Genomic DNA, 23,686 nt, shown 5'->3' with positions numbered 1-23,686 from the left:
GAACCTGTTAATGGATGAATTTGCCATAGCTCAGTGTTCATCTTTTGTCAAGCATCATGAATGGATCCCTTCCATGTATTTTGTTGTCATGTTTGAGTGCTGTAGCATAATTATCTTGATGCATTTAGATGGCTACTTGCTATTTATCGCAGACCGGTGTCATATTTGTTTTGCTTGCCATTTCAAAACCGTGCATCCGATTCCGGTGATCTTTATATCGATTTCAACCAAAATCACCTCACCTTTCCAGTGGCACTCTTGGATTTCCATGTTGAGGCCAGGTTCAATCATTCCTTGTCAAATCTTGCATATGCATCACATATCACATCTCGCATAGCATACCATGTTTGCATCATGTTGTTCGAGCATTTGCACGTGGTTGATTGTGTTCCTTTTGCTTGTTTGTCTTGTTTGGGTAGAGCTGGGAGACGAGTTCGCTAACAAGGAGCCCGTTGAGTTTGCTTACGAGGATCCAGTCAACTCTGACAACTTTGCAGGCAAGATGATCATACCCTCGAAATCACTTCTATCTTTGATTGCTAGATGCTCGCTCTTTTTCTATGCCTATGCTACGATGACTACCACTTGCTTATAATGCCCCCCAAATTGCCATGTCAAACCTCTAATCCACCATGTCCTAGCAAACCATTCATTGGCTATGTTACCGCTTTGCTCAACCTCTCTTATAGCGTTGCTAGTTGCAGGTGAAGATTGGAGATCGTTCCTTGTTGGAACATTGTTTATTATTGGGATATCATTATATTATCTTGTTATTTTAATGCATCTATATACTGGTAAAGGGTGGAAGGCTCGGCCTTTTGCCTAGTGTTTTGTTCCACTCTTGTCGTCCTAGTTTCCGTCATATCGGTGTTATGTTCCCGGATTTTGCGTTCCTTACGCGGTTGGGTGATAATGGGAACCCCTTGACAGTTCGCCTTGAATAAAACTCTTCCAGCAATGCCCAACTTTGTTTTTAACATTTGCCACCTAGCCTTTTTCTCTTGGGTTTCGTGGACTCAAGGGTCATTGTAACACCCCGGATGTAATTTACCTTATATGATCTCCAACTCTTGCCGTTTCTGGCGCTAAGTTATTTTATTTCCTCGGTTTCGGGTTTTTTGTCTCCGTGTGTTGTTGTTGTTGTTGTCATGCATCTCATATCATGTCATCATGTGCATTGCATTTGCATATGTGCTTGTCTCATGCATCCGAGCAGTTTCCCCGTTGTCCGTTTTTGTATTCCGGCGCTCCTATCTCCTCCGGTGACCCTTTCTACCTTGTTTTCGTGTGTGGGGGTTTAACATTTCCGGATTAGACCGAGACTTTCCAAGCAGCCTTGGTTTACTACCGGTAGACCGCCTGTCAAGTTTCGTACCATTTGGACTTCGTTTGATACTCCAACGGTTAACCGAGGGACCGAGAAGGCCTCGTGTGTGTTGAAGCCCAACACCCTTCCAATTTGGCCAAAAACCCACCAAAACCCTCTCCACCATCTAGAGCGTTCGATCACGATCGTGTGGCCGCAAACCGCACCACATTTGGACTCTCCTAGCTCCCTCTATGCCTATATAAAGAACCCCCTCCGAAACTCCCACGTCAAACCCTAACCCTCTCCCTCTCCTCGCGCGGCCGGACGAAATCTCGCCGGCCGGACATGTCCGCCGCCCTCACCGCGCCACGTGTCGCTCCTTGACAGGGCGAGCAGTCGCGCCCACTTCGCTGCCCCGCCGGCCCGCCGAAGCCCACCGCGGGCCATCCCGGCCCGCGCCCCCGATCTGCTCCGCCCCGCCGCCTGCCCTCCAGCGCCGCCCCGCCGCCTTCGCTGGTGCCGCCCCGCCGCCGCGCTGGTCGCCGCCGACCCGCAGGACGCCGCCGCCTCGCTCCGGTCGCCGCCGTCCTACCGCGCCACCGCCGCCTCAGATCTGGCTGCCTCCGTCTCCGCCACGCCTCCCGGAGCCAGATCCGGCCACCCCCGCCGGAGTCCGGCCGCTCCTCGGCCTTCCCGGCCGCGTTCGGGCCTCTCCGTTGCCTGAGACGACGGGTCCAGCCTCGACCCGCCGGAGTTGACTTTTTCCGTGGAGGGGTTGTTTTCTTCTCTAAGTCCTTTTTCTTCACAACATATGCCCTTATTCATTGCATCATAACTCCGCATCCGTAACTCCGTTTTGCGCGTGTAGCATATCAAAATGTTCGCCTCAGAGGGTACATCATTTCATCTCATTGCATCATTTTTATTTGAGCTCATCTTGATGCCCGAAATGATGTTGGAGGGGGATCATCTTCCTTTTCTTCTCTCGCTCCTTCTTCTTCCTCGCTTCACTGCTAGCAGCGACACCCATGGCGCCTACAAAGAGGCTCTCGGTGGTGGAGAAGGGGAAGGCTCGTCAGGAGGGGCCCGGCACTCCACCACCCAAGAGGGGGCGTGGTGGTCCCCGCAAACACCCTGCGACCCCAACCGCGGCCGCGGTGGCGCCTCTTTGCGCGGTGTTGGGCGCCCAAGTTGTGGTAGCCCTGTCGATGAAGGGAGGCGTGCCATGGTCGTGCGGACGCCCATGCCGCGCTTCCACTCGGCGGAAGTGCTGCCGGAGTTCATCGCGTGGTCGGAGAACCTGGCTGGCACTTGGCTTTGGCTCCCACGCTTCTTTGCCGGCGAGCTTCCAGGCACTGGTGCAGGTGGTCTTTGGCTGCAGGTGGACAACTACTACAGCGAGGCTTCTTGGATCGCGGTCGAGGTCTCCGCCGCAGGCAACGCGGTCCTGGCTCGCGGTTGGCAGAAGTTCACCCGCGCGCGTGGGCTGGGCAGGCGGTGTGCCCTCCACTTCAAGTATGAGTGCGACACGACCCTCTTCGTGAGGGTATTTGGGCAAGATGGTCGCCACGTTGGGTGCTGCCCCGAGGACAATGACAACCACGAGATGCTTGGCCTTGGCGATGGCCGCTACGGGAGTGATGGCGGGCCCGCCTTCGGCGCTGACCATGTCTCGTCTAGCTATGGCGACTCTTCTTCCCGTGACTGCTCCAGCAGCGGCGGCTACGACCAGCCGCCACACCGTCATGCCCGCTTCAAAGGCGGCAGCGGGTCGTCTCGTCGTCGCGCTCCGGTGAAGCGCGAGGAGGGGTCTGGCACAGCTTAGGAGATCACCACAGGCCCGTCCTCGCGACCTGTCGCAGGAGCATGTTCCGCTTTTGTTTCATTCCTCCTTTCCTTGGTGCGTTTAAGAGAGAGACAAGTATGGGGCCCCACCGGGGCGTGCAACAATTATGATTTCTATGTGGCTATGCTATGTTTATTACTGTTGTGTTGCAGCGTCATGTTTTATGTATGCGCATACGAACAACTTAGCTTGATGCGCCTGAAGTAGGTTCCACCTCGCGAGACATGCGTTCCCCAATGCCTGGCGAGGCCTCCTATGATCGAAAGGCGCCTGAGAACTGCAAAAATTCGTTAGGGAATCCTTATTCTTCCGGATCCTGGTCCTAGGCACTAACGGCCATGAGCCAGTGCATCTGTCAGATCATGGGTTCCGACGAAACCCTTAGGGTTCGAACACTGGGGTGCGCATGAAGATTTTCGCCCTATCGATCCACATCCTAACTCAGCTAAGATCTTACGAACTAACTCGACAAACTCGGGACCCAAAGGACACAAGATTTATACTGGTTTGGGCCACTGTTGTGGTATAATACCCTACTCCAGTGTGGTGTGGTGGATTGCCTCTGGGCTGATGATGAACAATACAAGGGGAAGAATAGCCTCCTGAGGTTGAGGTGTTCTTGTGCTTGGTGAACTGGTGTGTGTGAGGATTTGATTGACCCCCTCTCCTAGCGATGGTGGTGGCTAGTCCTATTTATAGAGGCCCTGGTCCTCTTCCCAAATATTGAGCGGGAAGGGAGCCAACAACGGCCAATTTGAAAGTGGACATCTTGTATAGCTTATCCTGACAAAAGTGGTCTTGACCTGCAAAAGGCTCTGGTGGTGACGCTGCCTTGGGCTCCACGGTGACCTTCGTCTTGCCATCCTTCTGGTCTTGGTCTTGTTGCACCGATATGGAAACCTTTGCTTGATGCATCGGTACTCCGCGCCTGCGCTTGCCACCTTAGCACCAAAGAGGAAACAAAGACGCTGTGCGCGCTGGCGCCCGCCTGGTCTCGATCGTCATGGCTCATGTCACGAGAACCTCGCTAGGTTTCCCTGGCCTTGAACTCTCTGCCCTAGTGAGCCTGCTTGGCAAGGGCGCTCCCGAGAAGGTCTTGCGTCATCTGCCTCACGAGGCTTGGCCCCTCGCGGAGGTCTTGAATGCCTTGTTGATGAAGATGGGCCGTACAGGCCTGCTAGCAAAGCTACTCCGTGGGCCGCGGCAGGCAAGTCTGGGGACCCCCGTTCTCAGAACACCGATAGTAGCCCCCGGTCCGAAGGAGCTTTGGCTTGGCTCCGAGGCGAAGCCAAGGGTCAAGTGTGGAGCACCGTGGGCCCCAATAGCCTGCGGCCTTGGTCGACGCGTGGCGGTTGATTGGTCGTGGGCGTCTGAAAGTGCAACTATCCCTAGGTGGTTTTGGTAATTCATAACAACATATAGCTCATTGAGCTAATACTATTCCAAGATGATTATTTCAGGAAAAGCTCAATGATTGGCATGGCATGGATGTGAAAGTGGAACCCTCAAAATGCTAAGGAAAATAGATTTGCCCAAGCTCAAAAGCTCAAGACTCTTCATTTCATATTTTAGTGATCCAAGATCACATTGAGTCCATAAGAAAAGCCAATACTATTAAGGAGGGATGAGGTGTTGCTTAATGAGCCTCTTGCTTCATGTGCTTAGTGATATGCTCCAAAAACCCTCAACTACTTTCCCACATCCACATATGACCTAAACTCTAAGCCAAACTCGGTCCTACCGATTCTTCCTATCCGACGCCACTGAGTTTCACTTGTCATTAGCCACTGCCAAACCCTAGCAATTCGGTTCTACCGATAAGGATCTCGGTCCCACCGAGATGGGGTTGCAAACTCTCTATTTCCCTTTCGTAACTTTTCGGTCCCACCGAAAGAGCGAATCGGTCCCACCGAGATTGCAATGTAAACTCAGTGTTTCCCCTTTGTAACTTTTCGGTCTCACCAAGTTACACTCGGTCTCACCGAAAGAGCAAATCGGTCCCACCGAGTTTGCCTGACCAACTCTCTGGTTAGCTAATTACCAAATTCGGTCTCACCGAGTTTGTGTAATCGGTCTCACCGAGATTACGTTATGCCCAAACCCTAACCGAATCGGTCCTACCGAGTTGCATGTCAGTCCCACCGAAATTCCTAACGGTCACTAGGTTTACTATTTCGGTCAGACCAAGTTTTCTGATTCGGTCCCACCGAGATTGGTAAATTGTGTGTAATGGTTGGATTTTGTGTGGAGCCTATATATACCCCTCCACCTCTTTCTCATTTGGTGAGAGAGCCATCAGAACACACACATCATTCCAACTCATATGTTCTGAGAGAGAACCACCTACTCATGTGTTGAGATCAAGACATTCCATTCCTACCATATGAATCTTGATCTCTAGCCTTCCCAAGTTGCTTTCCACTCAAATCTTCTTTCCACCAAATCCAAATCCTATGAGAGAGAGTTGAGTGTTGGGGAGACTATCATTTTAAGCACAAGAGCAAGGAGTTCATTACCTACACACCATTTGTTACTTCTTGGAGAGTGGTGTCTCCTAGATTGGCTAGGTGTCACTTGGGAGCCTCCGACAAGATTGTGGAGTGAATCAAGGAGTTTGTAAGGGCAAGGAGATCGCCTACTTCGTGAAGATCTACCGCTAGTGAGGCAAGTCCTTCGTGGGCGATGGCCATGGTCGGATAGACAAGGTTGCTTCTTCGTGGACCCTTTGTGGGTGGTTGCTTCTTCATGGACCCTTCGTGGGTGGAGCCCTCCGTGGACTCTCGGAACCGTTGCCCTTGGGTGGAGCCCTGTGTGGACTCGCGCAAGCGTTACCCTTCGTGGGTTGAAGTCTCCATCAACGTGGATGTAGGATAGCACCACCTATCCGAACCATGGGAAAAACATCCGTGTCTCCAGTAGCGTTTGAATTCTCCAAACCCTTCCCTTTATATTCTTGCAAGTTGCATGCTTTACTTTTCGCTGCCCATAAACTCTTTGCATGCTTGCTTGAATTGTGTGATGATTGCTTGACTTGTCCTAAAATAGCTAAAATCTGCCAAGAACTAAAATTGGGAAAAGGTTAAGTTTTTATTTGGTCAAGTAGTCTAATCACCCCCCCCCCTCTAGACATACTTTCGATCCTACAAGTGGTATCAGAGCTTTGGTCTCCATTTGCTTGATCTGCATAGCTTTTGGTGGTCATAGCCTTGGTTTCACAACCTAGGAGAGTATGGCGTCTAGCGAGGGAAATTATCATCGTAGAGGTCCTTACTTTGATGGTACTAATTTTGCTAGTTGGAAGCATAAAATGAAAATGCATATTCTTGGACATAACCCCGCAGTTTGGGCTATTGTGTGTGTTGGTTTGCAAGGTGACTTCTTTGATGGGAGAGAACCAAACCGTGAAGCTACCGCGGATGAGTTGAAGATGTTGCAATACAATGCTCAAGCTTGTGATATTCTCTTCAACGGATTATGCCCCGAAGAATTCAACAAAATCAGCCGCCTTGACAATGCAAAGGAAATTTGGGACACTTTGATTGATATGCATGTAGGTACCGACTCCGTCAAGGAATCCAAGTTGGATGTGCTTCAAAGCCAACTTGACAAGTTCAAGATGAAGGATGGTGAAGGTGTCGCTGAAATGTACTCTAGGCTTGCTCTCATCACAAATGAGATTGCCGGCTTAGGAAGTGAAGAGATGACCGATAAATTCATCATCAAGAAGATCCTAAGAGCCTTGGATGGAAAATATGATACCGTGTGCACATTAATCCAAATGATGCCCAATTACAAAGATCTCAAGCCAACGGAAGTGATTGGAAGAATTGTTGCTCATGAGATGTCACCTAAGGATAAAGAGGAACTTCACAACAAGTCAAGTGGTGCCTATAAAGCCTCATGTGAAGCCCCTACATCATCAAGTGAGAAACAAGACTTCAATGAAGAATTGAGCTTAATGGTGAAGAACTTCAACAAGTTCTACAAGAGTAGAAGCAAAGATAGAAGCTCCAAGTCAAGGTCCTACAATGACAAAAGATCTTCTAGTCGAGAGCAAAACTATTACAATTGTGGAAGACCCGGACACTATTCCAATGAGTGTACGGCTCCCTACAAGAGAAGAGAAGATTCTCCAAAAAGAAGAAGCAAAGGATCACCACCAAGAGAGAGAAGGAGTAGAGATGATCGTTATGAACGAAGATACTCACGGAGAAGCAAGGATTTGGAAAGGAAGGAAAAATCATCAAGGAGCTACACAAGACGAAGACATCAAGCTCATGCTGGTGAATGGGTATCCGGCTCCGACTCCGACAGCCACTCCGAGAGAAGTTATCACTCCGACTCCGAAGATACTCAAGATGAAGGTGTTGCAGGTCTAGCACTTGTGTCAACCAACTCCTACGACATATTTGACTCACCAAATGAAGGAATTGGAAGATGCTTCATGGCCAAAGGTCCTAAGGTAACACACCCCGAGTATGTTGATTTCGATAGTGATGAAGATGACTTGTTAGGTGATGATTTGCTTGGTGACAACTCTAGTGATGAATACTATGATGAAAGATCAATTAATCATGCTAATCAAGATAAAACGAATGACAATGATAAGGAGAAGATTGAGGCTCTAACTAAAGAACTAAAAACTCTTAAGTTAGCTCATGACACTATCTTCGAAGATCATCGAGAACTTTCAAGAGCTCATGAGAAGCTACGCTTTGAAAAGCTCAATCTTGAGCAAGAGCATGAGTTCTTAAAGGCAATCAATGATGATATCCGCAAGAAAAGTTCTTCTTACGTTGCCAAGCGTTTACTCTTATCCACTTACATGCCTCAAGTCAAGTCTAACAAGAAAGATTCTTCCTCTAGTAGTAACAATGATCATGCTAAATCCAATGTTGTTGCTTCTAGTAGTTCTCTTGATTCCACTAATGATTCTCTTAGCCAAGTTACACTTGAGCAAGAAAATAGCTTATTGAAGGGAATTATAGAGAAAGGAGTGTACAAAAGCCTTGCCGGGAGTAAGGAATTCGAGTAAATTGAGCGCAAGCAAGGAATGCACCGGAAGAATCAATGTGTTGGTTTTGAACGAAAGTTCAATGCCAATGGAGTTGAGTGGGAAGAAGATCAATACCCCAAGACAAAGTTTGTCCCTCAACAAGAGAAGTATACTTCTTTCAAGGGGACACAAGCTCAAGATGATCTTCCACCACAAGACTACGAGCAAAAAGGCAAGGACAAGCTTCAAGAGAAAATTGATGCATTTGAAGAAGCTCCTAAGACCTTAGTCAAGTGGATTCCCAAGACTACCTCAAGTTCCACTTCATCAAGTACGACTACAACTCCAAGGATTCCCATCAAGATGATGTGGATCCAAAAAAAGAATAACTAGAGAGTTCTTGAGGGTGACTCCGCCAACATACTTCACTCTTATCATTTTGGCAAGGACAAGTGCAATCAACTTCCACATCTTGCACTAGTTCAAGGAGTCACAAACCCTCTTGTTGGTAAGACAAGGGACAAGGTAACCTAAAAGTTTTCATGGACATCATCTTTTGTGTGCATCACTCTATGTCTATGGATATCCTTGTTTGTTCCTTGTGGGACTAACCCATGTAGGTATTGAAAGTGAAATTCACTCAAATGGATAGCTCCAAGAGATCTACATCAACATTGAGCATCCACATCTTCAATGTTTACATGAAGTCATCATCGACAAAACCCAAGGTTAGTTCATCCCTCTTAGGGGGGATATCACATCTAGGGGGAGCTTTACTCTAAGACTTGAGCTAAAGCAACTCTAAAGATGTGAACAAAACAACGCTTTATGTAAAAGTGGTAACCCCACTTGAGCTTAAACGATGAGTATGACCTACGATCAAGTGTTCTCACTTGACTCCTAAGTCAATATACTCATATATAGATGACCTAGTCATCGCAAATTGCTTGATAGATGCTAGAATTGGTTGTGCATGCCTTGCCACATATTTCATTTGCTATCTTATTGTGCGAGCATGCTGATTGCATATTTTACTCATTCGAGGACATCCACTTGTTGTTTTGATTGTTCGGCTTTATCTTCTTTTGCCAAGTGGATGGATAAGAATGCCTAAGAACCTCCTCTAGCTATCTATGCTTTTCTCGTCTCAAACTCTATTCATGCTGCATCACAAAATTTGATCAAGTCAGATTTGAACCACTTTGTGTGAGGAGCGCTCGGAGTCCCCGATTCGTCATAGACTTAAACTTCCAAAACCTCTTTATGAATCTCGGTCTGACCGATACTCCATTTCGGTCCTACCGAGATCATTAAGTTGATCTAGGTTTTCGATCTCGGTGCAACCGATTTGAACATTTCGGTCACACCGAGTTTCAGTAACTGCACGCAGTTATGAATCTCGGTGCCACCGAGTTGTTCCACTCGGTCACACCGATAGGGTCGGGCTATATATAGTCACGGGCAGAATTTTGGAAATTTCTCCAAAACCTCTTCGCCCGCGCATAGCTCGCTCTGCCTCCTGGGTCTCCGGATCGTCCTCCTCACCGCCAGCAGCCTCAAGTCGTTGGTCTCCGCCGTCGTCAATGGATTTCTGCCCCGTCGTTGCCGCCGTAGCAAGTCCACGCCAAACTAGGGTATGGACTTGATCTTTGTGCTATTCCTCAATCTGATTCCTAGCACATTGTGATCATCATGATTCTTGCCACGATTGAAACACTTCTATCTAGTCAAAACGCTCGTAGATTAGGTTTAATTCGAAAGTTTTAGGGTTAGGTTTCCGCCGAAACCATCTCGGACCCACCGAGTTGAAAAACTCGGTCCCACCGATCTGGCTTTTGCCATTGCACAAGTGAAACTCGGTCTGACCGAGAATAACTTATCGGTGCGACCGATTTTGGAATTCTGTGAAACCCTAGCAGTCTCGGTGCCACCGAACTATGACTCGCTCCTACCGAGTTCACCAGTTCTGGTGCCAAAACTGCTTCGGTGTCACCGAGTTTGAAAAACGGTAGATCCGAGGTGCTTTCTGTGGAAAACTAAAACTAAGTTTTTGAATTAATCTTTTGCAAAAATCTCTGCTTTTTGTGATGCTCATCCAATCTATCTCTTCTATAATCTATTCACAGGGTCAGCAGTCAGTTGCAGCATGTCTGATCAAAGTGACAGCCAGTACCTCTCAGAGCAGCAAGTTGTGATGAGTGAGGGCACTAGCCCCTCAAGTTCTTCTGATGATGGCACCAGAAGCACCCCCGGCAATCTGCCTAAGGCTGCCACACGTCAAAAGAAGAAGAGAACGTCTGATTCTGAAGATGAGGACTATGTGGCAGAGGAAGAGGCCACTTCCAAGAGAGTTGAGCCAGCTCAAGGCTCAAAGCCAGGACTGAAAGTCAAGAGGCCGGCAGGCAGACAGCCAATGTGAAAGGCTAGAGCTTCAACTGAGAAGACTGCACCTGCTCCCATTGAGCCCATTGCTGCTGAGAGCAAGAAAAGGAAAGAGAGGGTAAAGAAGACTGTAGCCAAAGTGCTTGGGAGAGCCTCCATCATGGTAGAAGAGGAGGAGGAAGAAGAGGCAGCTGCACCAGCGCCCAAGGCACCCAAAGTTATGGAAGATGCCATAAGGTTAGGGGGAGCTGCATCCAAGCCCAAGGAAGCTCCTAAGGCTGCATCAAAGCCTAAGACAGCTCCAAAGAGAAACACACGAAGCATCCCAACTGCAGAAAAGAACAAGGCCCCAGTGCCTGAGACAGTTGCATAAGAAGAAGAAGAGAGTGTCCTTCGGAAGCTCAAGCCCAAGATCCCAGACCGCAACGATGCTCATCCTGTGGCTGAGGATATGAAGCTCAGGGCTCAGGAAATGGAGAGAAGCAGATCCATATGCTTCTAGGAGAAGGACTATCGTGGATTACAGGTTTCACACCAAGAAGCAGCAGGATTTCTATGAGACGGTGCTGCTAGATAAGAAGCCCATTGTCTGTGATATGTGATGGGTTGACTGGACATATACCAAGGAGAATGAGGAGCACTATCCTGGAGTATTTGACAGCTTTAGTGCTTGTGGAGTAGCTGACTTTGTTGGGCAGAAGCTCACAAAGTGGAATGAGGAACTTATCATGCAGTTCTACTCCACAACACACTTTTATCCGGATGGCACGATTACTTGGATGTCAGAAGGTACAAGGTACCAATCTACAGTGGCTGAGTGGGCACAGATCATCAATGTCCCAGAAGAGCAAGATGAGGACTTGGATATCTATGCCAAGAAGAAAATGGATCATAACTCAATGTCCAACATGTACAAGGAGATCCCCAATGAAGCACTTGACACATTCAAGTTTGGCTCAGTGCATTATCTGCTCTCAGGATTGCCTACTATCAATTGGATACTAAGGCACACTCTGTTGCCTAAGTCTGGAGATCACAAGATGATCAGAGGTCACGCGATCAATTTGCTACATGTGTTTGATGTGCCTCATAAATTCAAGGTCATGAGTCTCATTGTGGAAACCGTTAAGAGGACAGCTGCAGATTAGAAGAGGAGCTGTGGATATGCCCCTCAAATTCAGGAGCTCATCAATTCCAAGATGGGCACGGGCGTATATTTGTTGGATAAGGAACACCTGCCCATCCGTCCAGGTTTCGAGGACAATGAAGTAGTGATGACAGAGAATGAGCCATCGTCTGCACAAGCATTTGCAAAGAAGGAGAAGGCGAAGAAGGAAAAAGCTGCCAGGATGCCTACTCAAGAGGAGGCATATGACTATTTCTTGAAGACCAAGCAAGGGCAGCTCAGTTACTTGATTGCATCCACGCTGAGAATTGAGCAAAGTTTGGCAAACCTCACTAAAAATCAGCAGAGCCTAGAGAGGATCATGGAACAGAAGTTCTATGACTTGGATGTCAAGGTAACAGAAGTACAGTCTGCAGTGGAGCAGCTCCAGGAGGACATGAATGAGAGGAGAGGCAGGACCACGACTCAAGCATTTTCTAGAGTGCCACGAGGTCCGAGGTCGTCTGCACTGCCAGTTGCTGACACCAGAGCCACTACTTCAGCACCAGCTACGGCCTCAGCTCCAGCGTCTACTTCAGCTCCAACTCCAGCGACTACTTCAACATCTACAGAAGCATTCGTCCTTGGAGTGATCCGGACTCCACCACCACCTGAAGATCAAGCCTGAGCGTCAATTTAGCACTATGCATTCTCTAGGAACTTTTTGGTAACTTGTTGCCAAAGGGGGAGAAGATGTATAGATCATAGGCTTCGAGAGAGAGAGTGTTGCTTTTCTCTCTTGCTTTATTTGGTGGTTTTTTCCGAACCTTTTCTGCTTTTGAGTGCTTGATACTATGTCCTTATGCTTGTGAGACATCGATGATCATGTGTTTGATCATAAGCTACACTTAATGTTTGCTTAATGCTTGCTTAAATATTACCATTCTATCTATCATTTGTGATCATTCACTATTCTTGGTGATGAGTGCATGTATTTCAATCTTATCATTTCGAGAGCTCCACCAAGATGTATGTGACATGGAAGAGTAACCCATGACTCTAACTCTTTGTGCATTTGCAGTCCAAAGCAAATTTTAAATATGCACAAATTTAGGGGGAGCTCTTACTTATCACATACTTCTCAAAGCGACGATATACTTCATGCTTATTATCATTTGTCGAAGCTTTGATCTATATGTTGTCATCAATTACCAAAAAGGGGGGAGATTGAAAGTACAACTATCCCTAGGTGGTTTTGGTAATTCATAACAACATATAGCTCATTGAGCTAATACTATTCCAAGATGATTATTCCAGGAAAAGCTCAATGATTGGCATGGCATGGATGTGAAAGTGGAACCCTCAAAATGCTAAGGAAAATGGATTGGCCCAAGCTCAAAAGCTCAAGACTCTTCATTTCATATTTTAGTGATCCAAGATCACATTGAGTCCATAAGAAAAGCCAATACTATTAAGGAGGGATGAGGTGTTGCTTAATGAGCCTCTTGCTTCATGTGCTTAGTGATATGCTCCAAAAACCCTCAACTACTTTCCCACATCCACATATGACCTAAACTCTAAGCCAAACTCGGTCCTACCGATTCTTCCTATTCGGCGCCACCGAGTTTCACTTGTCATTAGCCACTGCCAAACCCTAGCAATTCGGTTCTACCGATAAGGATCTCGGTCCCACCGAGATGGGGTTGCAAACTCTCTGTTTCCCTTTCGTAACTTTTCGGTCCCACCGAAAGAGCGAATCGGTCCCACCGAGATTGCAATGTAAACTCAGTGTTTCCCCTTTGTAACTTTTCGGTCTCACCGAGTTACACTCGGTCTCACCGAAAGAGCAAATCGGTCCCACCGAGTTTGCCTGACCAACTCTCTGGTTAGCTAATTACCAAATTCGGTCTCACCGACTTTGTGTAATCGGTCTCACCGAGATTATGTTATGCCCAAACCTTAACCGAATCGGTCCTACTGAGTTGCATGTCAGTCCCACCGAAATTCCTAACGGGTACTAGGTTTACTATTTCAGTCAGACCGAGTTTTTTGATTCGGTCCCACCGAGATTGGTAAATTGTGTGTAACAGTTGGATTTTGTGTGGAGGCTATATATACCCCTCCACCTCTTTCTCATTTAGTGAGAGAGCCATCAGAACACACACATCATTCCAAATCATTTGTTCTGAGAGAGAACCACCTACTCATGTGTTGAGATCAAGACATTCCATTCCTACCATATGAATCTTGATCTCTAGCCTTCCCAAGTTGCTTTCCACTCAAATCTTCTTTCCACCAAATCCAAATCCTATGAGAGAGAGTTGAGTGTTGGGGAGACTATCATTTTAAGCACAAGAGCAAGGAGTTCATTACCTACACACCATTTGTTACTTCTTGGAGAGTGGTGTCTCCTAGATTGGCTAGGTGTCACTTGGGAGCCTCTGACAAGATTGTGGAGTGAACCAATCAGTTTGTAAGGGCAAGGAGATCGCCTACTTCGTGAAGATCTACCGCTAGTGAGGCAAGTCCTTCGTGGGCGATGGCCATGGTGGGATAGACAAGGTTGCTTCTTCGTGGACCCTTTGTGGGTGGTTGCTTCTTCGTGGACCCTTCGTGGGTGGAGCCCTCCGTGGACTCGCGCAACCGTTGCCCTTGGGTGGAGCCCTGTGTGGACTCGTGCAACCGTTACCCTTCGTGGGTTGAAGTCTCCATCAACGTGGATGTAGGATAGCACCACCTATCCGAACCACGGGAAAAACATCCGTGTCTCCAATAGCGTTTGAATTCTCCAAACCCTTCCCTTTATATTCTTGCAAGTTGCATGATTTACTTTCCGCTGCCCATAAACTATTTGCATGCTTGCTTGAATTGTGTGATGATTGCTTGACTTGTCCTAAAATAGCTAAAATCTGCGAAGAACTAAAATTGGGAAAAGGTTAAGTTTTTATTTGGTCAAGTAGTCTAATCACCCCCCCCCCCTCTAGACATACTTTCGATCCTACAGCGTCTTCACTTCCCCACACTCCCTCGGCAACTGTCCGACTGTCAAAAGGTTGGCGTGGCAGCGCTCGCCTTCACTGTTTCCTATCGTCTTGCTCAGATCCCCTTCCTTGCTCCCCGGTACCGAAATCTCCAGATCTGCTCCCATCCTTTATTACATCAGCGACCAATGGTGCCCCGGAGGGTCAAGCTCGCCTCATCGCCGGCTTGGTACGAACCTGCTCTCGACTCGCCAAACGTCTCGGAGAAGAGCCTTGCCGCCATGTGCTTGCTAACGGCGAGGGATAGCAATGAAAGGGGGAAGACGGAGCTCTGGGTTGCCTACGACGTGCCGGAGCCCGAGGGGAGCGTGTTCTTCCCCTTCATCATGAGTGGTATCGTTGCCGGGTTGGTTCCTCTGTTCTCCGATTTCTTCTATGAGGTCCCCTGCCACTACGAGCTGTGGGCGCTGCATCTTCATCCCAACTCCGTCCTTCTCTAGTGCATCTTCGCCTACTATTGTGAGGCGTATCTGGGCGTGATGCCGTCCACGGCTCTGGTGCGCCACTTCTTCCTCCGCGCCAGCGAGGGCCATATCTCCAGGTGCGCCAATTTCATCGCGGCCGGCAAGGCCAACTCGATCTAAAACACCGGGAAGAAGGCCGACAACCTCAGGGCTAAATGGGTCATGATGGGCGCCAAGCGCGTCCACCCATGCTTGGTGCTTCCGACGGAGAGGCCCCAGTTCGACAAGCGGTGGTCCTATGCGAAGCTCACCGACGAGCGGGCGATGTTGGTGCTGGAGCAGATGAAGTCTGACCTGAAGCCTGGCAACGCGAAGGCGGCGAAGACTACAGGGGCCATGCTCCTGAGGGAATTCCTGGCGCTGCGCGTGGCCCTGCTTCAATCCCACACACGCCCCTTATGGGAACTTGGGGATGAAGTGGACAAGGTTCGCTTGAGCTCGGAGGCCTTGTCTGACGAGGACTTGACCGCAACTCTCCGCCTCTTAGTTGGGGATGACCAGGTGTATCCGCCGAATGTCTTTACTCCCTTGTTCCATCACAAGGATAGGGCACTGATAGTGCCCTCCAAGATGACCTTGGACGGGCGTGGACAGGTGCCACCGGTGCTCACCGGGGCCCCTGTGGCGCCGACGCCGGTAGAGCTGTCTTCTGGTGAGTCCCGCGGGGAGGAAGAAGAGGAGGAGGAAGACTCGGAGGTGACCCCCGAAGGGATGGGGGAGACCTCCCCCTGAGTAAGGCTGACATCCTCCGTGCCTTTCCCGATGATGACGAGGCGAACACTCCCCGGGAGAAGGAGGAACTGGTCGTGATCCGGACGAGGAGCAGGTTGGCGCTGATCTCCTGAGATTCTGTTGCTGCTCCAGTGCTGGCTCGAGCCGCTTCTGGCTCAACTGCTGCTCTTGCTTCAGCTTCTGGGGCTGGTGCGCCTGCGCATCAAGTCGCGAAGCTCTCAGGCTTCAAGCTCACCAAGCGGAAGGTGGACTACGTTGCTATGGACCAGTAAGTGCACCGCCTCACCTTGTTCCTGTTGTTGATGCTTGTTTCCGACTCTCTTTCCTTGTTGTGTAACCAGGCTATCATCGGCGGCGAAGAGGAGAAGGGAGAGCAAGGTGGTGCCACTTGAGTCTGTGTCGCCTCCTGTGACCACGCCCCTCTCTGTGAGCAAAGGTGGGGATGGTGCTCGTGCTTCTCTAGCCCGGTCATCATCGCGAGGCCCGGTGGAGCATCCTCGGGAGGAGACAGCACCCGAAGCGCCACTTTCTCAGGAGGTGCCGGTGTCCGGCTCGGGTGCCGAGGTCCAAAAGGCTCAGGAGGATCCTGCCTCTCAGGCCATGGTGATGGCACCTCTTCCTCCTTCTGCGCCATTATTCCCAGGTTCTTCTGCCTCCTCTGCTGTCTTGGAGCGCGCCCTTTCAGAGATGGCTCAGCTGCGGGAAGATCTCCTGAGCGCGGATCTGTGCCTGACAGCCGTGCGCTTGGAGCTGGCCTCCGGCTGGCTTCAGTCAGACACATCAGTCCGAGCGGCGCTAAGCCAGGCCGCGACAACCTTCGAGAAGGAGAAGCGGGCCGTTGCCCAAGCTGCGACCGATCGCAAGGTGGCGATGAAGGACGCCAAAGCCACCCACGACCACTGCCGGGCGCATGAAAACAAACTGAAGAGTCTGCGTGATGAGCGCGCAAAGGAAGCTCGCGGCCGTCATGCGAAGGAGGAGGAAATGAAAGCCCGGGAGGACACCATCAAGGGCCGCGATGCCGAGCTGGGAGAGCTAGCGAAGGCGCAGGCCGCGGAACGCAGCCGGCTGGAGGAGTTGGAGCGGAAGGCAACAGCGAAGGAGGTCGATCTTGATGCCAAGGCGAAGGTTCTGGCTGAAGACCGCGCGGCCTTCTCGCTCCTTGAGGAGAGGTGCCGCGTGGCACTAAAGTCACTATACGAGAAGGGCTTGGAGAGGCCGCTGACCACCGATGAGGATTTCCCTGCTCAGCTGCTTCCCTTCTTGGAGAAGGCGCTCGAGGAAGTCATGGAGGGCATCGGTCCCATGGCGGAGGCAGAGGCTCACGTCCTTTCCTCAACCGCGCTGACGCGGGTCTTCAGCCATCTACACCTTCGTGACCCCAGTGCTCGTCTTGACGAGCTGCTGGAGCCTGTAGCAGATGAACACTGTGCGGCTGCCGCCGCAGCCGTGAAGGGTCACGTGGAGGCCCTGCTGAAGAAGTTCGACGCCTTCGCCCCCGCGCCCTCCATCGGTGATGCAGGTGAAGGCGACACTACCCAGGAGGGGGCACCTCTTGCAGATGTCGGCGGTGTCGAGGGATGACGGGCTTGCGATTCCTTTCTTGTTGAGATTCCTGCAGCATGTAACGTGCCTCATGGAGGCGTTTAAATTCGCGTTTGATATTGTGAGAACAATATGTCTTGTAATATTTGCTTTGAGATTTTGTGATTTTCTTCCTATTTGCTTTGTGTTCTGCGTCGGCAAAGCCCGGCCCCGCGCATACCTCAACCGCCGTTGGGCCGACCGTAAACCAAGACGGAGAAAGGAGTGAGGGGCTACGTGACCAGTTAGGCTCCCGAGTCGCGATGCTCAGGAGTCCCCCTTAATGCGCAAACATCTTATAGGAAGGATACATGCGGATAGGTTAATGTTCTACGTCGGCAGAGCCCGGCCCCGCGCATACCTCAACCGCCGTTGGGCCGACCGGAGACTAGGATGGACCAAGGAGTGAGGGGCTACGTGACCAGTTAGGCTCCTGAGTCATGATGCTCAGGAGTCCCCCTTGACATGCAAACATTCTCTATACCTTTGCCCTCGCCGAGGCTCGGCTCGGGAGGGGCGTGCGACGACCAAGTCCGAGGGACCTGGTTGGGTGGCTTATGCTTGGGCGTGACCCGAGCGCAGCCCCCATGCCCAGCCCCCTCGCGCGGCTCTCCTTAGGGGAGGCGTTGCGGTGAGGCCAGACACTGAGCTCTAGGCTCCCTGAGGTTGGTACGGCCGTGAGGCCGCCCTTAGTTGTTTATCACCAGCACAGAGCGTAGTGCTTCCGCTTGCGCACGGGCATAGCCGCTCCTCGGCAGTGTCAACGACCAGCGTGGAGCATGGTGCTTCCACTGGGGCGTGGGAGGGGGACTCCCTATAGCCCCGCCCTGACACGTGGCTTGCACGGCAGGGCCAGACGAGGTATATCTGGGCACTCGTGAGCCAGCGCGGGACTCACGAGGCCCTACTTCAAGGTGTGTTGCACCTGGTCTTGGTTCTTCTTCGCTATGTTGGTCCTGCGAGGTGGTCAGGCAACCTACACCGAATGAGTCTCCTGAGGTTATCGCGTGAGAAAGATAAGCACCAACGGCCCCAGGGAGGTGATGTGAATGGGGCCGGTCCGCCAGTCAGAGCTCAGCCGCTGGATTTATCGACGCTGCAGGGACGGGCCCGAGCACAGACGTCGTGCTTAACTTACTCACGCGAAGGGTCCTGAAGAAAGATGGCCGGCGCGCGGCTCCCATGGTCGGTGGTGATCAAGCAGGTCATAGTCATAGATAGATTAAGCAAGAAAGGCAACCTAGCTCAGGTAAATGCATAACTATGCGTGCCACTGGGTCCTGCCCGAGTGGCTTGGAGATGATGCAGCCTGAGGGGCACCTCCAACAAGGAAAGCTAAAGACATAAAAGGAAAGATACATGCCACAGGGACGGACCCACACGGCCTGGGAATGATGCAGCCCTGGGGGCGCTCCCAGCTGAACAAACTTGGAAAATGTCACCTGGTTCTGTTGATGAAGGAGAGTTGGGGAAGCTGAAGGTATGCGGCGAAGGGGCTGCTCCTCATGAGTCGCCGGGGCCTTGAGCATCGGGAGGCTCTAGGGGTCCAAGGGGTTCCTTGAGGACTGTCTTCATCTTTGTGATCATAGCGTGGTGCCTGGCCTCCTGAGCCGCCAGGACACTCCGCAGGTTGCGCTAATAGGCGATCGCCACGCTCGGCAGGCGAAAAGGCATGCGAACGTAGCTGTGAGGTGGCCCCTTGCAGCTTCCCACGCACGAAGGCCAAAAAAGCTCCGGAGAGGTGGCCCGGTTGAGCCCTGCGACGTCAATGCAAACGCGCAGCCCGGCATCCTTTGCGATGGAGGGAGGCGCCCCAGGCGCAGGTGTCAGTGTCAAAACCGGCGGATCTTGGGTAGGGGTCCCGAACTGTGCATCTAGGATCGATGGTAACAGGAGATGGGGGACACGATGTTTACCCAGGTTCATGCCCTCACTATGGAGGTAATACCCTACTTCCTTCTTGATTGATCTTGATGAATATGAGTATTACAAGAGTTGATCTACCACGAGATCGTAATGGCTAAACCCTAGAAGTCTAGCCTATGAATATGGTAATGAGTATATGTCCTCTTTCCGGACTATCCCCTTTGGTTTATATAGACACCAAAGGGATCTAGGGTTTACATGGAGTTGGTTACATAAGAAGGAATCTTCGGTTGCCAAGCTTGTCTTCCACGCCAAGTAGACTCCAATCCGGTAACGGTGCAGTCTTCGGCCTTCATGTCTTCACAGCCCATCAGTCCAGCCCATAGATAACAGCGCAGACGCCCGAGGGCCCCTTAGTCTAGGAATCCCTCAGCGGGCGCCGATCTCGACGAGGCGCCGCTTGCCTGAAGCCCTGCGTGGCGCAACTTCTTCTTCTTCTTGGTGGTGGCCTCAGGAGGGCGCTTGCCCTGGCTGTCGGGATCGTCGATTGCTGCAGCTTGGAAGGCACGCTCGAGGGAGCACACCGCGTCTCTCTATGATGATTCTGCCACTTCCCAGCATCTTGAGGAAATTGTAGCCGGGATGGGTCACCGCCATGAACTTGGCCAGGGCTGGATACCCGAGGATGGCATTGTATGGCAGGTGGATGTAGGCGACATCGAAGTCGATGAGTTTGGTGCGGTAGTTGTTGCGTTCTCCGAACGTAACGGGGAGGCGGACCTGCCCTATCGGGGTAGTAGATGAAGGAAATATGCCCTAGAGGCAATAATAAAGTTATTATTTATTTCCTTATATCATGATAAATGTTTATTATTCATGCTAGAATTGTATTAACCGGAAACATAATACATGTGTGAATACATAGACAAACTTAGTGTCACTAGTATGCCTCTACTTGACTAGCTCGTTAATCAAAGATGGTTATGTTTCCTAACCATGAACAAGTGTTGTTATTTCATTAACGAGGTCACATCATTAGTTGAATGATCTAATTGACATGACCCATTTCATTAGCTTAGCACCCGATCGTTTAGTATGTTGCTATTGCCTTCTTCATGACTTATACATGTTCCTATGACTATGAGATTATGCAACTCCCGTTTACCGGAGGAACACTTTGTGTGCTACCAAACGTCACAACGTCACTGGGTGATTATAAAGGAGCTCTACAGGTGTCTCCAAAGGTAGATGTTGGGTTCGCGTATTTCGAGATTAGGATTTGTCACTCCGATTGTCAGAGAGGTATCTCTGGGCCCTCTCGGTAATGCACATCACATAAGCCTTACAAGCATTGCAACTAATGAGTTAGTTGCAAGATTGTGTATTACGGAACGAGTAAAGAGACTTGCCGGTAACGAGATTGAACTAGGTATTGGATACCGACGATCGAATCTCGGGCAAGTAACATACCGATGACAAAGGGAACAACGTATGTTGTTATGCGGTCTGACCGATAAAGATCTTCGTAGAATATGTAGGAGCCAATATGGGCATCCAGGTCCCGCTATTGTTTATTGACCGGAGACGTGTCTCGGTCATGTCTACACTGTTCTCGAACCGTAGGGTCCGCACGCTTAACGTTACGATGACAGTTATTATGAGTTTATGCATTTTGATGTACCAAAGATTGTTCGGAGTCCCGGATGTGATCATGGACATGACGAGGAGTCTCGAAATGGTTGAGACATAAAGATTGATATATTGGAAGCCTATGTTTGGATATCGGAAGTGTTCCGGGTGAAATCGAGATTTTACCGGAGTACCGGGAGGTTACCGGAACCCCCCGGGAACTATATGGGCCTTAGTGGGCTTTAGTGGAAAGGAGAAAGGGGCAGCCCAAGGTGGCCGCGCGCCTCCCCCTCCCCTAGTCCTATTAGGACAAGGAGAGGTGGCTGGCCCCCTCTCTCTCTTCCCCCCCCCCTCGAGGAATCCTATTCCAACTAGGATTTGGGGGGGGGGGGAATCCTACTCCCAGAGGGAGTAGGACTCCCTTGGCGCGCCCTCCTTGGCCGGCCGCCCCCTCCCCGTTGGCTCCTTTATATACGGAGGCAGGGGGCACCCTAGGACACACAAGTTGATCCTTGAGATCATTCCTTAGCCGTGTGCGGTGCCCCCTGCCACCATATTCCACCTCGATCATATTGTAGCGGTGCTTAGGCGAAGCCCTGCGATGGTAGAACATCAAGATCTTCACCACGCCGTCGTTCTGACGGAACTCCTCCCCGACACTTTGCTGGATCGGAGCCCGGGGATCGTCATCGAGCTGTACGTGTGCTAAGAACTCGGAGGTGCCGGAGTAACGGTGCTTGGATCGGTCGGATCGGGAAGACGTACGACTACTTCCTCTACGTTGCGTCAACGCTTCCGCAGTCGGTCTGCGTAGGTACGTAGACAACACTCTCCCCTCTCGTTGCTATGCATCACCATGATCTTGCGTGTGCGTAGGAATTTTTTTGAAATTACTGCGTTCCCCAACAGTAGAGCCATCGGTCACTCCTGAGAAAGCCTTGGTAGGCTGAAGCTGGTCGTATGGCACTTGGAGCTGTCGAACGTGTCGACGGACATGACGTTGAGCCCTGCGTTGCCGTCAATCAGGGTCTTGGTAACTTACACGTTGCTGATGACTGGTGAACAAAGCATTGGGAGGATGCTTGCAGTAGCTGCGCACTTGAGTGATCTGCCGAACTGAATGTGATGGGGCACCTGGACCATCTGAGCGGGCATGTGGCCTCGAGCTTGGGGAGAACTGCATTCACTTCATGAGCAAACTGTTTGAAGATACACTGTGAGGCTGGGGCTTGAGCTCCGCCCAAGATGCAGGCGATAGCGCGCGGCTCTTCGAAGCCCCCAGCCCCCTCATCTTGATGGTGGTCGTCATTCCTTCTGGGTGGTGGTAGTAGTGGAGGAAGGCCAGCGTTTCCTTGAGGACGATCCTCACGAGGCTGGTCCCTCCAGGCACCCTCGCGAGGTTGATCTTGCCAGCGGTCCTCACGAGGCCGGTCACGCCACTCCTGGCGCGGGCCATGGTCGTCCAAGCGTCCGCCACCATGTCCTCCTTCTTGACTGTAGCCCCGGTCTACGCGCTCGGGGCGTCGACCGAAGCGTCATTCTCAAATGGCTCTGAGCTCTTGACAGTCGCTGGTGTTGTGGGTATGCAGGTTATGGAAGGTGCAGAACGACCGGCTGCTCTTGTATGACTCGGGCTGTTCTCTGCCGCGCTTGGTGTCTAGTTCCTCTGCGAGCACGACTGCTCCCTTGCACTTCACGTCCTTGGCCTTGGTCTCCTTCTCCTCTGGGTCCGTAGTAGGGAGCTTGAGGAGGGAGAGGCGCCCCTCCTTAGCTCTTGCACACTTGGTCGCGATGTTGAACAGCTCCAAGGTTGTGCACAGCTCCTCATGGATGGCGTGCTCCTCCTTCATCTTGATGTCGCGGACGCCTTCAGAGAACGTTGAGATGATGGCCTCGTCGGTCACCTTGGGGATCTTGATTCACGCGCTGTTGAAGCGCTGGATGTACTTCTGCAGGGTCTCTCCTGGTTGTTGCTTGATGCGGCACAGGTCACCAGTGTCTGGGGGCGGTCATGAGTGCCCTGGAAGTTGGCGATGAAGTGGCTCCTCATCTCTTCCCAGGAGGAAATTGAGCCTGGGGGCAGATTCAGGAGCCAGGAGCGGGGGCCATCCTTGAGGGCCATGGGAAACCAGTTCGCCATAACTTTCTCGTCGCCGTTGGCCGCCTCGATGCTCAGCTCATAGAGCTGCAGGAACTCCGCGGGGTCAGGGGTGCCGTCGTAGCGAGGAGGTAGATCTGGCTTGAACTTTCCCGGCCAGGCGATGCTACGCAGCTCTGGGGTGAAGGCACGGCGGCCGGCTTTGGTTGCCGGGGCCCACCTTAGAAGTGGAACTTGGTTTTGGCGCCCGCGCGCTGCTACGGCAAGCGGCGCGGGGTCTTGCCACAGCAAACGATCCTGGCGCGGTGGTGCAAGGAGTGGCGGAGCGTTCACTTGCGGTCGAGGGACTTCTTGACAGCTTGCTTCTTCATGTGCAGGCGCCGGACGCGGTGGGTCGTGCCATGGAGCAGCGTGCCTTGGCGCTAGGACGCCGTCTTGGTGCAGAGGTGGCGGAGGTGCTTCGTGAGCTGCATTTCCCGTGGCTGGCGGAGGGCGAGGCAGAGAGTGGGACGGCGTAGGGAGCCCCCTGTGGCACGGACAACCTCGGTGATGCGGTCAAGCCATTCCTCATAGAGGTCGTCGATTGGGCGGTAGCGCAGGAGCTCGTGCGCCATGAGGAGCGCGGCCCGTGCAT

The sequence above is a fragment of the Triticum aestivum genome, chromosome 4A (assembly GCF_018294505.1).
Source record: "Triticum aestivum cultivar Chinese Spring chromosome 4A, IWGSC CS RefSeq v2.1, whole genome shotgun sequence".
Taxonomy (NCBI): Eukaryota; Viridiplantae; Streptophyta; class Magnoliopsida; order Poales; family Poaceae; genus Triticum; species Triticum aestivum.
The sequence above is the reverse complement of the archived record's forward strand: the minus strand, read 5'-3'. Positions refer to the sequence as shown.